The 13,601-nt window shown below is 44.1% G+C and overlaps 1 protein-coding gene across 5 annotated transcripts in view; it reads left to right on the forward strand.

Moving 5' to 3' along the window:
* nbeal1 (neurobeachin-like 1) overlaps positions 1-13,601 on the forward strand; it is a 355,441-nt gene that overhangs the window by 108,126 nt on the left and 233,714 nt on the right. The gene's annotated exons all lie outside the window — the stretch shown is intronic.

Raw genomic sequence — 13,601 nt, forward strand, 5'->3', positions numbered from 1 at the left:
GAAATCCCAACTGCCTGGTTCCAGTCTTTTCAGATATTTTCAGATTTGGGATTTTATTTGCGCAAGGCTTATCCCTCTCCTTTGGCACCACCCTCTTCTCTGTTGAAGAAGATGTTGTCTCTGGCTAGGCCGGACGGGGGATCTATTTCGGACATATATGGGCATATCCTTTCAACGGATTCTGCTCAATTGAGTGAGGTGAAATGGGAAGGTGAATTGAGTCTCATTCTTAATAGTGATGTGTATGGGGAGGCCCTTCACAGGGTTAACTCCACATCTTCATGTGCTCAGCTGAGTTTGATTCAATTTCAGGTTTTGCACAGGATACACCTGACTAGGCCGAGGATGAACGGGTTCTTTCCGGGGATGAGGATAAGACCATAAGAATTAGGCCACTTGGCCCATCGATTCTGCTCCATCATTCAATCATGGCTGATATTTTCCCAAGCCCATTCCCCAGCCTTCTCCCCAAAGCCCTGATTCCCTTGTTAATCAAGAACCTATCTATCTCCGTCTGAAAGACACTCCATGATTTGGCCTCCACAGCCTTCTACGGCAAAGAGTTCCACAGATTCACCACCCTCTGGCTGAAGAAATTCCTCCTCATCTCTGTTTTAAAGGATTGTCCCTTTAGTCTGAGATGGTGTCCTCTGGCTCTAGTTTTTCCTACAAGTGGAAGCATTCTCTCCACGTCCACTCTATCTAGGTCTTGCAGTATCCTGTAAGATTCAGTAAGATCCTCCCCTCATCCTTCTAAACTCCAACGAGTACAGACCCAGAGTCCTCAACCGTTCCTCATACGACAAGCTCTTCATTCCAGGGATCATTCTTGTGAACCTCCTCGGGACCCTTTCCAAGGCCAGCACATCCTTCCTTAGATATGGGCCCAAAACTGCTCACAATACTCCAAATGGGGTCTGACCAGAGCCTTATACAGCCTCAGAAGCCCCTGGTCTTGTATGCTAGCCCTCTTGACATGAATGCTAACATTGCATTTGCCTTCCTAACTGCCGACTGAACCTGCATATTAACCGTAAAAGAATCATGAACAAGGACTCCCAAGTCTCTTTGTGCTTCTGATTTCCTAGTCATTTCCCCATTTAGAAAATAGTCTATGCCTAAATTCTTCCTTCCAAAATGCATAACCTCACATTGTATTTCATTTGCCACTTCATTGCCCACTCTCTTAGCTTGTCCAAATCCTCTGCAGCCGCTTGCTTCCTCAATACTACCTGTCCCTCTACAGATCTTTGTATCACCTGCAAACTCAGCAACAGTGCCTTCAGATCATTAATGTATATTGTGAAAAGTTGTGGTCCCAGCACAGACCCCTGAGGCACACCACTAGTCATTGGCTACCATCCTGAAAAAGACACCGTTATCCCCACTCTCTGCCTTCTGCCAGTTAGCCAATTCTCTATCCATGCCACAATCTTACCCTTAACATCATGGACTTTTAACTTATTTAACAGTTTCCTATGTGGCACCTTGTCAAAGGCCTTCTGGAAATCTAAATAAATCACATCCACTGGTTCTCCTTTGTCTAACTTCCTTGTTACCTCCTCAAAGAACTCTAACAGATTTGTCAGACACGACCTCCTTTTGACGAAGCTGTGCTGACTCAGTCCTATTTTATCATGCACTTCCAAGTACTTTGCGATCTCATCTTTAATAACAGACTCTAAAATCTTACCAATGACCATAGTCAGGCTAACAGGCCTATAATTTACAGTCTTCTGTCTCCCTCCCTCCTTAAACAGTAGTGTTACATTAGCCACTTTCCAGTCCTGTGGGACCCTTCCTGCCTCCAGTGATTCCTGAAAGATCATCATCAATGCCTCCGCAATTTCCTCAGCTATCTCTTTTAGGACCTTGGGGTGTAGTCCATTTAATCCAGATGACATATCCACCTTCAGACCTTTTGGTTTCCCCAGAGCCTTCTCCTTAGTAATGGTCACTGCACTCCCCTCTGCCCCCTGATTCTCCGGAAGCTTTGGCATCCCACTGGTGTCTTCCACCGTGAAGACTGATGCAAAGTAACTATTCAGTTCGTCTGCCATTTCTTTGTTTCCTATTATTACTTCTGCAGCTACATTTTCCAGTGGTTCAATCTCTATTTTTGCCTCTCTTACCTTTTATAAATTAAAAAAAACTCTCCCTATCTTCCTTTATATTACTAGCTAGCTTGCACTCATTCTTCATCTTCTCCCCCTTTATTGCTTTTTTATTTATCCTATGCTCTCTTTTAAAGAATCTTCTGACTTCCCACTAACCCATGCCACTTTGTATGCTTCTTCTTTAGCTTTTATGCTGTCTTTGACATACCTCATCAGCCATGGATGCCTTGTCCTCCCTCCCCTTAGCATGTTTCCTCCTCGGGATGAATTTCTGTTGTGCTTCCTGAATAACCCCCAAAAAACACCTGCCATTGTTGTTCCACTGTCTTCCCGGCTGGCTCCTTTCCCAATCAACTCTGGCCAGCTCCTCCCACATGTCTTTGTAGTTACCTTTATTTAATTGTAATACCGCTACATCTAATAAGTGTGAGCACTGCTCTTGGGGACCGGCCAATCATACACATGTTCTGGTCCTGACCCAAGTTGATAAGCTTTTGGGCCTCTTTCTTTAACACCATGTCGGAGATACTCCCATGTAAATTTGGATCCATATCCACTGGTGGCCACATTTGGGGTATCAGATTCGCCGGTGCTTCTGTCTGGGGTGAAGGGCCTCACCTTTTCCTCATTGGTAGCCCGAGGCGAATTCTGCTTTGGTGGAGGTCTCCTACTCCACCTAGTGCCTCAACCTGGTTGAGTGGCCTCATGTCATTTTATATTTGGAGAAGGTCAAATACACCAAAAGTGATCGTGGTGGGGGGGGGGGGGGGGGGGGGGGGGGGTTTACCTAAGATGGCAACATTTATCTCCTTTTTTAAGGAGTCAGTCATCGTCAGCTGTTAGGGGATTTAATTCAGTTGTTGTGTTTAAGTTAACGTGTGTTTTTGCTTTTTTTTGTTTCTCTCTTCTATTGTGTATTTATGTTTGATCGTTTCGGGGTTTTTTTTAATATGAAAAGTTTTTAATGAACGTATTTTCAAAAAGACCAAAATTGCACACATTATTCCAGATGTGGTCTCAACAAAATCCGGCACAATACTAGCAAGACCTCTTTATTCCTGTTCTCCATTCCCCTTGCAATAAAGGCAACGTGCCATTAGCCTTTATTGGCACCTGCATGCTAACTTTCTGCGTTTCTCATACACCCAAATCTCTTTGAAGATCAACAGTTACAACTTTCTCGCCAATATTCTGCTTTTCTATTACTTTGACCGAAGTGAATAACCTCACACTTCCCTACATTATACTTCATTTGTCATCTTGTTGCTTACTCATTTAATCTGTCTATATCTCTTTGTAGTCTCTCTGTGTCCTGCTGTTAGGTTACCTTTCCATCTAGCCTTCTTTCGTTAACATACCCAAATATATTAGTCTCTGTTGGTTCATCTACGTCATTCATATAGAATGTAAATAACTGAGGCCTCAGCATTGACCCTTGTGGTACTCAAAAGTACAATTTTTGCCCACTCTGCTTCCTATGTTAATTAATCCTCCATCTAGGTTAATACATTGCTTCCAGCTCCATGTGCACTTATCTTGCCTGTTAACCTTTTGTGTGACGCCTTACTAGAAAGCCTTTTGGAAATCCAGGCATACAACATCAACTGGTCCCCCTTTATCTACCTTACCAGTTACTTCCTCATAAAACTTCAATAAGTTTCTGAAACAGGATCTCTCTTTAGTAAAACCATGTTGACTTGTTCTAATCATAGCATGCTTTTCTCAGTGCATTGTTAGCACGTACGTTAACACTAATAGATTCCAGCATTTGCTGAACAACTGATGTTGGGCAACTAACTTACCTGTTTTCTCTCCCCTTCCTTTATTGAAAAGCAGAGTAATGTTTGCCAACTAACCACAGCTCAGTATCACCCGCTGTTGGTATGATTGATAAATTCTAGGATCAACCCACTTTCTGCCAAGTTACATGAGGGCCTGAGCATCACCAGGGCAATCCACTTGGGATAGATTATACACCAAGGGATTTTTAGTATTCTGTTTACCTAGGTAGTTGCGGTCACATAAATATTAATTTTGTTCACATACTTTTGACAAATGGATTGGAACTGGTTCGGTTCTGTAACATCAACTACAAAACTCTCCCATCCAAAAACAGAAAATGCAGTCTAGTCTTGCAGGTTCAAGGACAGCTGTTATTTTTCAGTCCGATGAGCAAAGCTGCTCAGCTTTTTTTTTTCTCTTCTCTCTCAGCTCTGTATAACCAGCCTCCAGTTAACACTAAAATATGTTTTGTTTGAGAGTCTTGAACTAAAACAAAAATGCTGATCCCCTATAGAGCCACTTGTTGGCAGAATCTGTGTGGGCACCAGTGGCTAGAATCAAATTACTGTACGGGGGACTGCCAGATGAAAAAAAGTCTTAAGTAACATGGATTTGATAACTGAGGAAGGAAGTACTGTTATAGTGAAAATATTTACGAATTCCTTTATATTGGTGGTGGTGGCGGAGTCGCGAATTAAACACTAATCAAATTTACAGAACAGACACTGGTAATTCAGCTCCACAGGTCTATCCTCGTGGTTATGCACTACTCGAGCCTGCCAATCTCGGGGCTGGTTTAGCACAGGGCTAGATCGCTGGCTTTTAAAGCAGACCAAGGCAGGCCAGCAGCACGGTTCAATTCTCGTACCAGCCTTCCTGAACAGGCGCCGGAATGTGGCCTACTGTGGCCCTCATTTGAAGCCTACTTGTGACAATAAGCGATTTCATTTCATTTAATTTCATTTCATTTCATTTCATTTCATTTTCAATCCTTTTCACCGTATACTTTCAGCATACCCTTGCATTCCTTACTCACTCGTGCAGCTTTATCTGAAATGCATCAATACCATGTACCACAATCCATGTTCCACTCTCTGGATAAAGAGATTTTTCTGGAATCCCAATTGCATTTATTAGTGTTTATTTTATATTTGTGGCCCCCAAGTTTTTATCTCTCCCAGAGGTACAAACATCTTCTCAATGACCATTCTGTCAACCTGCTTCATAGTCTAAAATACTTCCATTTGCGCACACCTCGGTCTTTAGTCTTTTAGAAAAAGGAACTCCAGTTTGTTAAGTCTATCTGAATGATTTATAACCTCTGCGTCCGTGTAAATCTATTTTGCACCTTATCCACTGTCTATATCCGTTTTATAATGTGAAGACCAGAATTGTGCACAGCCATCTAACCAAGGTTCGATATGCGTTTTGACATAGAGTATCATAACTTTTCAATTTTGTTCCTTTAGAAATTACCTCAGAATATGTGATATTTATGAATAGTGCTGCTCAGTCTAAGTCACAATGATAGAAAATCTGAGTCATGTAGAGACTGATGAAGGTGAGGCTGATGACCCAGTTGTATACAAGGCGAGGTTGATAGAACAAAGAAGAACAAAGAAAATTACAGCACAGGAACAGGCCCTTCGGCCCTCCCAGCAGTGCAGATCCTTTATCTAAACCTGTCCCCTATTTTCCAAGGTCTACTTCCCTCTGTTCCCCGCCCGTTCATATATCTGTCTAGATGCATCTTAAATGATGCTATCGTGCCCGCCTCTACCACCTCCGCTGGCAAAGCGTTCCAGGCACCCACCACCCTCTGCGTAAAAAACTTTCCACGCACATCTCCCTTAAACTTTCCCCCTCTCACCTTGAAATCGTGACCCCTTGTAATTGACACCCCCAATCTTGGAAAAAGCTTGTTGCTATCCACCCTGTCCATACCTCTCATAAATTTGTAGACTTCAATCAGGTCCCCCCTCAACCTCCGTCTTTCCAACAAAAACAATCCTAATCTACTCAACCTTTCTTCATAGCTAGCACCCTCCATACCAGGCAACATTCTGGTGAACCTCCTCTGCACCCTCTCTAAAGCATCCACATCCTTCTGGTAATGTGGGGACCAGAACTGCACGCAGTATTCCAAATGTGGCCTAACCAAAGCCCTATACAACTGTAACATGACCTGCCGACTCTTGTACTCAATACCCCGTCCGATGAAGGCAAGCATGCTGTATACCTTCTTGACCACTCTCCCTGCGTTGCCACCTTCAGGGTACAATGGACCTGAACTCTCAGATTTCTCTGTACATCAATTTTCCCCAGGACTCTTCCATTGACCATATAGTCCGCTCTTGAATTAGATCTTCCAAAATGCATCACCTCTCATTTGCCTGGATTGAACTCCATCTGCCATTTCTCTGCCCAACTCTCCAATTTATCTATATTTTGCTGTATTCTCTGACAGTCCTCCTCGCTATCTGCAACTCCACCAATCTTAGTATCATCTGCAAACTTGCTAATCAGACCACCTATACCTTCCTCCAGGTGAGGTTGATGACCCAGTTGTATACAAGGTGAGGTTGATGACCCAGTTGTATACAAGGCGAGGTTGATGACCCAGTTGTATACAAGGCGAGGTTGATGACCCAGTTGTATACAAGGCGAGGTTGATGACCCAGTTGTATACAAGGCGAGGTTGATGACCCAGTTGTATACAAGGCGAGGTTGATGACCCAGTTGTATACAAGGCGAGGTTGATGACCCAGTTGTATACAAGGCGAGGTTGATGACCCAGTTGTATACAAGGCGAGGTTGATGACCCAGTTGTATACAAGGTGAGGTTGATGACCCAGTTGTACACAAGGCGAGGTTGATGCCCAGTTGTATACAAGGCGAGGTTGATGACCCAGTTGTATACAAGGCGAGGTTGATGACCCAGTTGTATACAAGGCGAGGTTGATGACCCAGTTGTATACTTCCGGTGACAGGATGTGCTGACTTGAAATTAGGCACTTTAAGTCCAAAAATCGACCGCTAAACACGGGAAAGCCCCCCACACTCCTCCAACATCACCACAATAGACCAGGCATGCCACGCAACAACCCAAGGAGCTAAAAAGATGGCAGAGCCAGTAAAAGTCTGGAGAGGAAGATTGACACGATGGTGTATACGTGGGGTGACGTGGTTCCGGTCACACCCGAATGGAATTTGCCACCAGAACATATGCCGGGCTACCCCCAATAAATGAATGGAGGGAGGGCAGCACGGTGGCACAGTGGTCAGCACTGCTGCTTCATAGGCCGCAGCCCTGGGTCCGATCCCGGCCCTGGGTCACTGTCCGTGGGGAGTTTGCACATTCTCCCCGTGTTTGCATGGGTCTCACCCCCACAACCCAAAAAGATGTGCGGGGTAGGTGAATTGGCCACACTAGAACATAGAACATAGAACAGTACAGCACAGAACAGGCCCTTCGGCCCTCAATGTTGTGCCGAGCCATGATCACCCTACTCAAACCCACGTATCCACCCTATACCCGTAACCCAACAACCCCCCCGTAACCTTACTTTTATTAGGACACTACGGGCAATTTAGCATGGCCAATCCACCTAACCTGCACATCTTTGGACTGTGGGAGGAAACCGGAGCACCCGGAGGAAACCCACGCAAACAGGGGGAGGACGTGCAGACTCCACACAGACAGTGACCCAGCCGGGAATCGAACCTGGGACCCTGGAGCTGTGAAGCATTTATGCTAACCACCATGCTACCCTGCTGCCCCTGAATTGCCCCTTAAAAAAATTAATAAATGAATGGAGGGACCTCCTAACACAGGAGCTCAAACTGCTCAAGGCGAGGTTGATGATCCAGTCATACCCTGGGTCGTTGACCCGATGGTCAGGCGGTGTGATTAGCAGGAGGGAGGACTAGGATTAAGCTCCCACTACAGGTCTGCATTTTGTGGACATTGGCCGACCCTCTTTATGCGTACAAATCCTAATTTGTATTGCTTGAGAGCATGATCCGGCTCTGCCGCTATGACCGTGTAGCCGAAGAGCCTGCTGGCACTCATCGTCAAGATTAATAGGGTACTTGAAAGATGACTGATGTGTGATGAAGCACGTTTTTGCAAGATGTCAAATCCTTCAGGGGAGAAAGGGAAAGGAGAAAAAGTATTGGCCGTGGTTAATGAAACCACAGATGTAATGCACCATATTTAAAATCAGAATTACTTTCTAAATGCTGTATTTTCACTGAGCAAGGAGAAATAAAAATACAGTGAAACCACATACTATTTATGGTGATATGCAGTCGGCAGTGACCATTTTGAAGAAGCTGCCATACTTGCTGCTTTTCAGCCAGATGGCTGTGGATCCAGGCTAGTCTCGGAACAGCTGGCTTCAGGCCTGTTTTAAGGCAATCATGTGCTTAAACTGTTCAGATGATGCAATAGGCTACAAGAGCAAAGCTTAAGCTGTTTTCAGTAGAAAATTCAAATACTGTGTGTGTGTGCGTCTGTTTCTTTTTTGCTGGTTTAAACATTCAACACTGTCCTCTGTTTTAGAACTGTGAAATCAAACTTATTTCATTGACATGCACATAATGTCATATAATTAGAGTACCTTAATTAGCCACTATTGACACCACTTGAATGCATTCTTCAAACAGTGGAGGGCCACAGGCGTCAGTGTTGGGGCCCCAATGATTTACAATCTATATCAATGATTTGGATGACAGGACCAAATAAACGGTTGTTAAATTTGCTGATAAAACAAATATAGGGAGGAAAGTAAGCTATGAAGAGGCTATTATGCGTCTGTAAAAGGATATAAATAGGTTAAGTGAATGGGCCAAAGATTTGGCAGTTGGAGCATAATGTAGGAACATGTGAACTGGTCCGCTTCAGCAGAAAGAATAGAAAAGAAGCATATTATTTAAATGGAGAGAGAACATAGAACAGTACAGCACAGAACAGGCCCTTCGGCCCTCGATGTTGTGCCGAGCATTGTCCAAAACCAAGATCAGGCTATCCCACTCCCTGTCATTCTGGTGTGCTGCATGTGCCTATCCAATAACCGCTTGAAAGTTCCTAAAGTGTCCGACTCCACTATCACAGCAGGCAGTCCATTCCACACCCTAACCACTCTCTGAGTAAAGAACCTACCTCAGACATCCCTCCTATATCTCCCACCCTGAATGCAGAACTTGGTGGTACAGAGCATCTGGGTGTCCTGGTACATGAGTTGGGAAAGGTTAGTTCGCAGGTGCAGCAAGTTATTAGGAAGGCAGGCGGTTTGCTGCTTATCAAAAGATAATGGAGTTTTTTTTATTCTTCATGGGATGTGGGCATCAGAACTAATGTAAATAGAGAAAGCAGTTCTTTTTTAAAGATGCCAGACCTATCATATGAAAGCAAATGTATTAATTTACTTACACAAATAAGCAATATGGTATATGAACTTCAGGGCCAGTGTGATGCCAGGGATATTGTCCATATGCACCAATGATTGGTGGATCATATCAAACAAGACATTCCTTCAGCTGTTTGTTACAGGCAAAGTACAACGGATACCCAACCAGCCCATGTTTGCAATACTCAAAATACAGTGTCCAACATTAGATACGATTGTGCGATTGGACAACAGTTGCAAAACAATCTTGATTACACAGAAAACCAATTTAAGATTGTGAGAGTTGGACTCGCAGTGTGGCTCACTTACACATGCTAGAAGCTACATAGATGTGCCCATGTGGCCCTCACCTTTGCAGACAGAAGGAACATATGCACACTTTGCACCTTTTTCAACTAAACAAAAGCTTGGAGGATAACCATTCCCTGGTTCATTCCCCAGGGAATGGCCTTGACCAATCAGAGTCAACATGCTCAGTTTGAATTTGAACAAAATTGGGCCTGCTGCATTCTCCATAATAATAATAATCACTTATTGTCACAAATAGGCTTCAATGAAGTTATTGTGAAAAGCCCCGAGTCGCCACATTCCGGTTCTGTTTGGGGAGGCTGGTACTCGAATTGAACCCGCGCTACTGGCCTTGTTCTGTATTACAAGCCAGCGATTTAGCCCACTGTGCTAAACCAACCTGGATAAATCCATCTGCTTGCCCCAAGTGGAGCACCTCATGTCTGCTAATATTGAGAATTAATTGATTCCTACCACTTGGAGTGCTTGGGGACAATATAAACAGGTGCTTGATCATCTCTTTGATTTCCGAAAGGACTTGTGCCAGGGGGGATTTCTTTATATAGATTCCAAGCAAATTAATATACGTTGGAATTTTAACTTAAATGTGATTGCAGTTACTTCACATGTTGGGGATAGTGCATTCCAGATCTCAGCGACACTCAGTCTGAAAAACATTGCTCCTAATTTCTCCAATTATTTTAAATCCATGACCTCTGATTATTGATCCACTTAGCAAAGGAAATGGTTTCACCCTCCTTATTCTATCAAAACCCCATATGATTTTTGATCCACCTTTGATTTTCCCTTCCCCCAGGAGAGTAATGCCAGCTTCTCCAGTCTCTATACAACTGGAGTCCCTCATCCTCGTTTCTCACCCTGGCAAACCTCCTCCAAGGGCTTCACACCCTCCCTAAAGTGTGGTATCCAGAATTGGACATGTACTGCAGCTGAGGCCTAACCAGTGAATCACGTGCTACATAAATACAAGTTTCTAAAACATAAGCATGTGATTTCTAATTGACTTGCTGGGGCAAGTACAGGCTTGTTATAAAGCTGGGAAGTAAGTTAAGATGACGAGTGGTTCTTGCATGTGGAAGGGTTGATTGAATAGCGACCTCGTTCCCGTTGGGAGGCATATACCTTCCTCCAGTTGAGAATATAGCAAGGGGCAGACTTTGGACGTGAAACAGTCAAGCCTTTTATTTGGAAGCTGGTGTTTAATCAGTGGGACTGCTCTGCAAAGCCTGGATTTTTATCGCTTGCTCTTCTGGCATCTCAGATTGAATTCCATTGGCTACTTCAAATAATTCCACAGGTGTGCTACTGTGCCAAAATCTGTTTCCTGATCTTAACAAAGAGCCCTGCTGTCTTGGATTTGCTAAAAGAATGTTTCTTCCATCAGATTCTTGTTATTTAGAATCTGGCTTAAAAATAATGAACCACTGGAAAAACAGCATTAGAAACAATACCAAGGGCTCAGTTGCTCAATAAATATTCAGCTTTACAATATAGAATCCAGCAGTTCTGAAGGAGACTACTCATCCCATCATGGTTCTTTGAAAGAGCTGTCCAATTAGTCCCATTATTCTGCCTTTTCCTGAAAGCCTTGCAAAGTTGCCAATCTTCAAATATTTATCCAAATCTCCTGACAGTAACTCATGAATTTGTTTCCACTGTCCTTTCAGAAAATCATCATAGAATCCCTGCAGTGCTGAAGGAGGCCATTCAGACAATCGAGTTTGTACCAACCCTCCGGAAGAGCACCCTACCTAGGCCCACTCCCCTGCCTTATCCCTGTAACCCCACCAAACCTGCTCATCTTTGACACAAAGGGCAATTTAGCATGGCCAATCCATCTAGCCGGCACATCTTCGAATTGTAGGTGGAATCCGGAGCACGCGGAGGAAACCCATGTAGACACGGGGAGAATGTGTAAACTCTACATCGACACCCAAGGTCGGAATCGAATGGGTCCCTGGTGCTGCGAAGCAGTAATGCTAACCACTGTGCCACCGTGCAGCACTGTGCAAAATGCATTTCAGATCAGCATAACTTGCAAAATAAAAAAAATGTTCTGCTTACCTCCTTTCTGGCTCCTTTTCCGATTACCTTAAATCTGTAACTTCTTAACATCTCTCCTGCTAGGTGATGATGCAGCTATCCAAAACCTTGGTAAGGCCACATTTGGAGTACTGTGTGCAGTTCTGGTCGCCTCATTTTAGGGGGTATGTGGAAGCTTTGGAAAAGGTGCAAAGGAGATTTACCAGGATGTTGCCTGGAATGGAGAGTAGGTTTTACGAGGAAAGGTTGAGGGTGCTAGGCCTTTTCTCATTAGAACAGAGAAGGATGAGGGGCGACTTGATAGAGGTTTATAAGATGATCAGGGGAATAGATCGAGTAGACAGTCAGAGACTTTTCCCCCGGGTGGAACAAACCATTACAAGGGGACATAAATTTAAGGTGAATGGTGGAAGATATAGGGGGGGATGTCAGAGGTCGGTTCTTTACCCAGAGAGTAGTGGGGACATGGAATGCACTGCCTGTGGAAGTAGTTAAGTTGGAAACATTAGGGACCTTCAAGCGGCTATTGGATAGGTACATGGATTACGGGAGAATAATGGAGTGTAGATTAATTTGTTCTTAAGGGCAGCACGGTAGCATTGTGGATAGCACAATTGCTTCACAGCTCCAGGGTCGATTCCGGCTTGGGTCACTGTCTGTGCGGAGTCTGCACATGCTCCCCATGTGTGGGTGGGTTTCCTCCGGCTGCTCCGGTTTCCTCCCACAGTCCAAAGATGTGCAGATTAGGTGGATTGGCCATGATAAATTGCCCTTAGTGTCCAAAATTGCCCTTAGTGTTGGTTACTGGGTTATGGGGATAGGGTGGAGGTGTTGACCTTGGGTCGGGTGCTGTTTCCAAGAGCCGGTGCAGACTCGATGGGCCGAATGGCCTCCTGCACTGTAAATTCTATGATAATCTATGATTAATCCAGGACAAAGGTTCGGCACAACATCGTGGGCCAAAGGGCCTGTTCTGTGCTGTATTTTTCTATGTTCTATGTACATGCATATGTACATGCATAATACTTCCAGCATGAACTGATTGAACCAAATTGCCTTTTTTGCTTCCGTAAATTTTGCATATACTCTGTCAAAACCTCACATAATTTTGTGAATGTTTCTTCAGAGTTGTTGAATATCTGAGGCCAGTCCATTTTGCAGGAGGGAAAAGCAGTGGCGATCTTTTTTGGTGCTGCCAGTGTGACTATTTCGAACTGATGGGACTGTTCTATAAAGCTGTTTTACCGGCCTGCAATTGTTACTTGGCAGCTCAACAAAATTGTGACCCGAATAAAATTCAATTTATTAAAAAAACTGGCTGAGTTCTTCAGTCCTAGCTCCTCCGCCATGTTATTTGACATCTGTTGGTACAGCTGGTGGGGAATCAGTATGCTTAGCCTCTCCCACCTTGTACATTGGTTTAAACACAGCAACTTCAATGAATCCAGTTCTTTAAATTATCCTTCTAAATGACATTATTACAAGGCCATTTTTTATGCATTGAATATAGAAATGTTTCGGTGTCAGCTCTGGTTCAGTGCTGTCACTCTTGCCGCTCAGACAGCATGTTGAGCATTCAAATCCCACACCAGAGACCTGAACATGTAATTCAGACTGACATTCCAGTGCAGTATTGCGAGAGTGCTGTGCAGTTAAAGGTACCTGTACCAGCATGGGGATAAAATGTTAAACTGGGACCCTGTCTGTTCTTTCAGGCAGATGGAAAAGATCCGTAGCACTATTTCAAAGAAGGGGGGGGGGGGTACTTCCTGACAAACTGGCCAGTATTTACCCCACAACCAGTCTTGCTAAAACAGGTTACTGGGTCATTATCTAGCTGCTGTTTTCCCAGAACATTTTATTGGCAGCAGAGCACTTTAGGATATCCTGAAGTGGTGAAGCCAGCTATTTAAGTACAAGTAAAGGTCTAAAGGGCAAA

This window comes from Scyliorhinus canicula, chromosome 2 (genome assembly GCF_902713615.1).
Source record: "Scyliorhinus canicula chromosome 2, sScyCan1.1, whole genome shotgun sequence".
Taxonomy (NCBI): domain Eukaryota; kingdom Metazoa; phylum Chordata; class Chondrichthyes; order Carcharhiniformes; family Scyliorhinidae; genus Scyliorhinus; species Scyliorhinus canicula.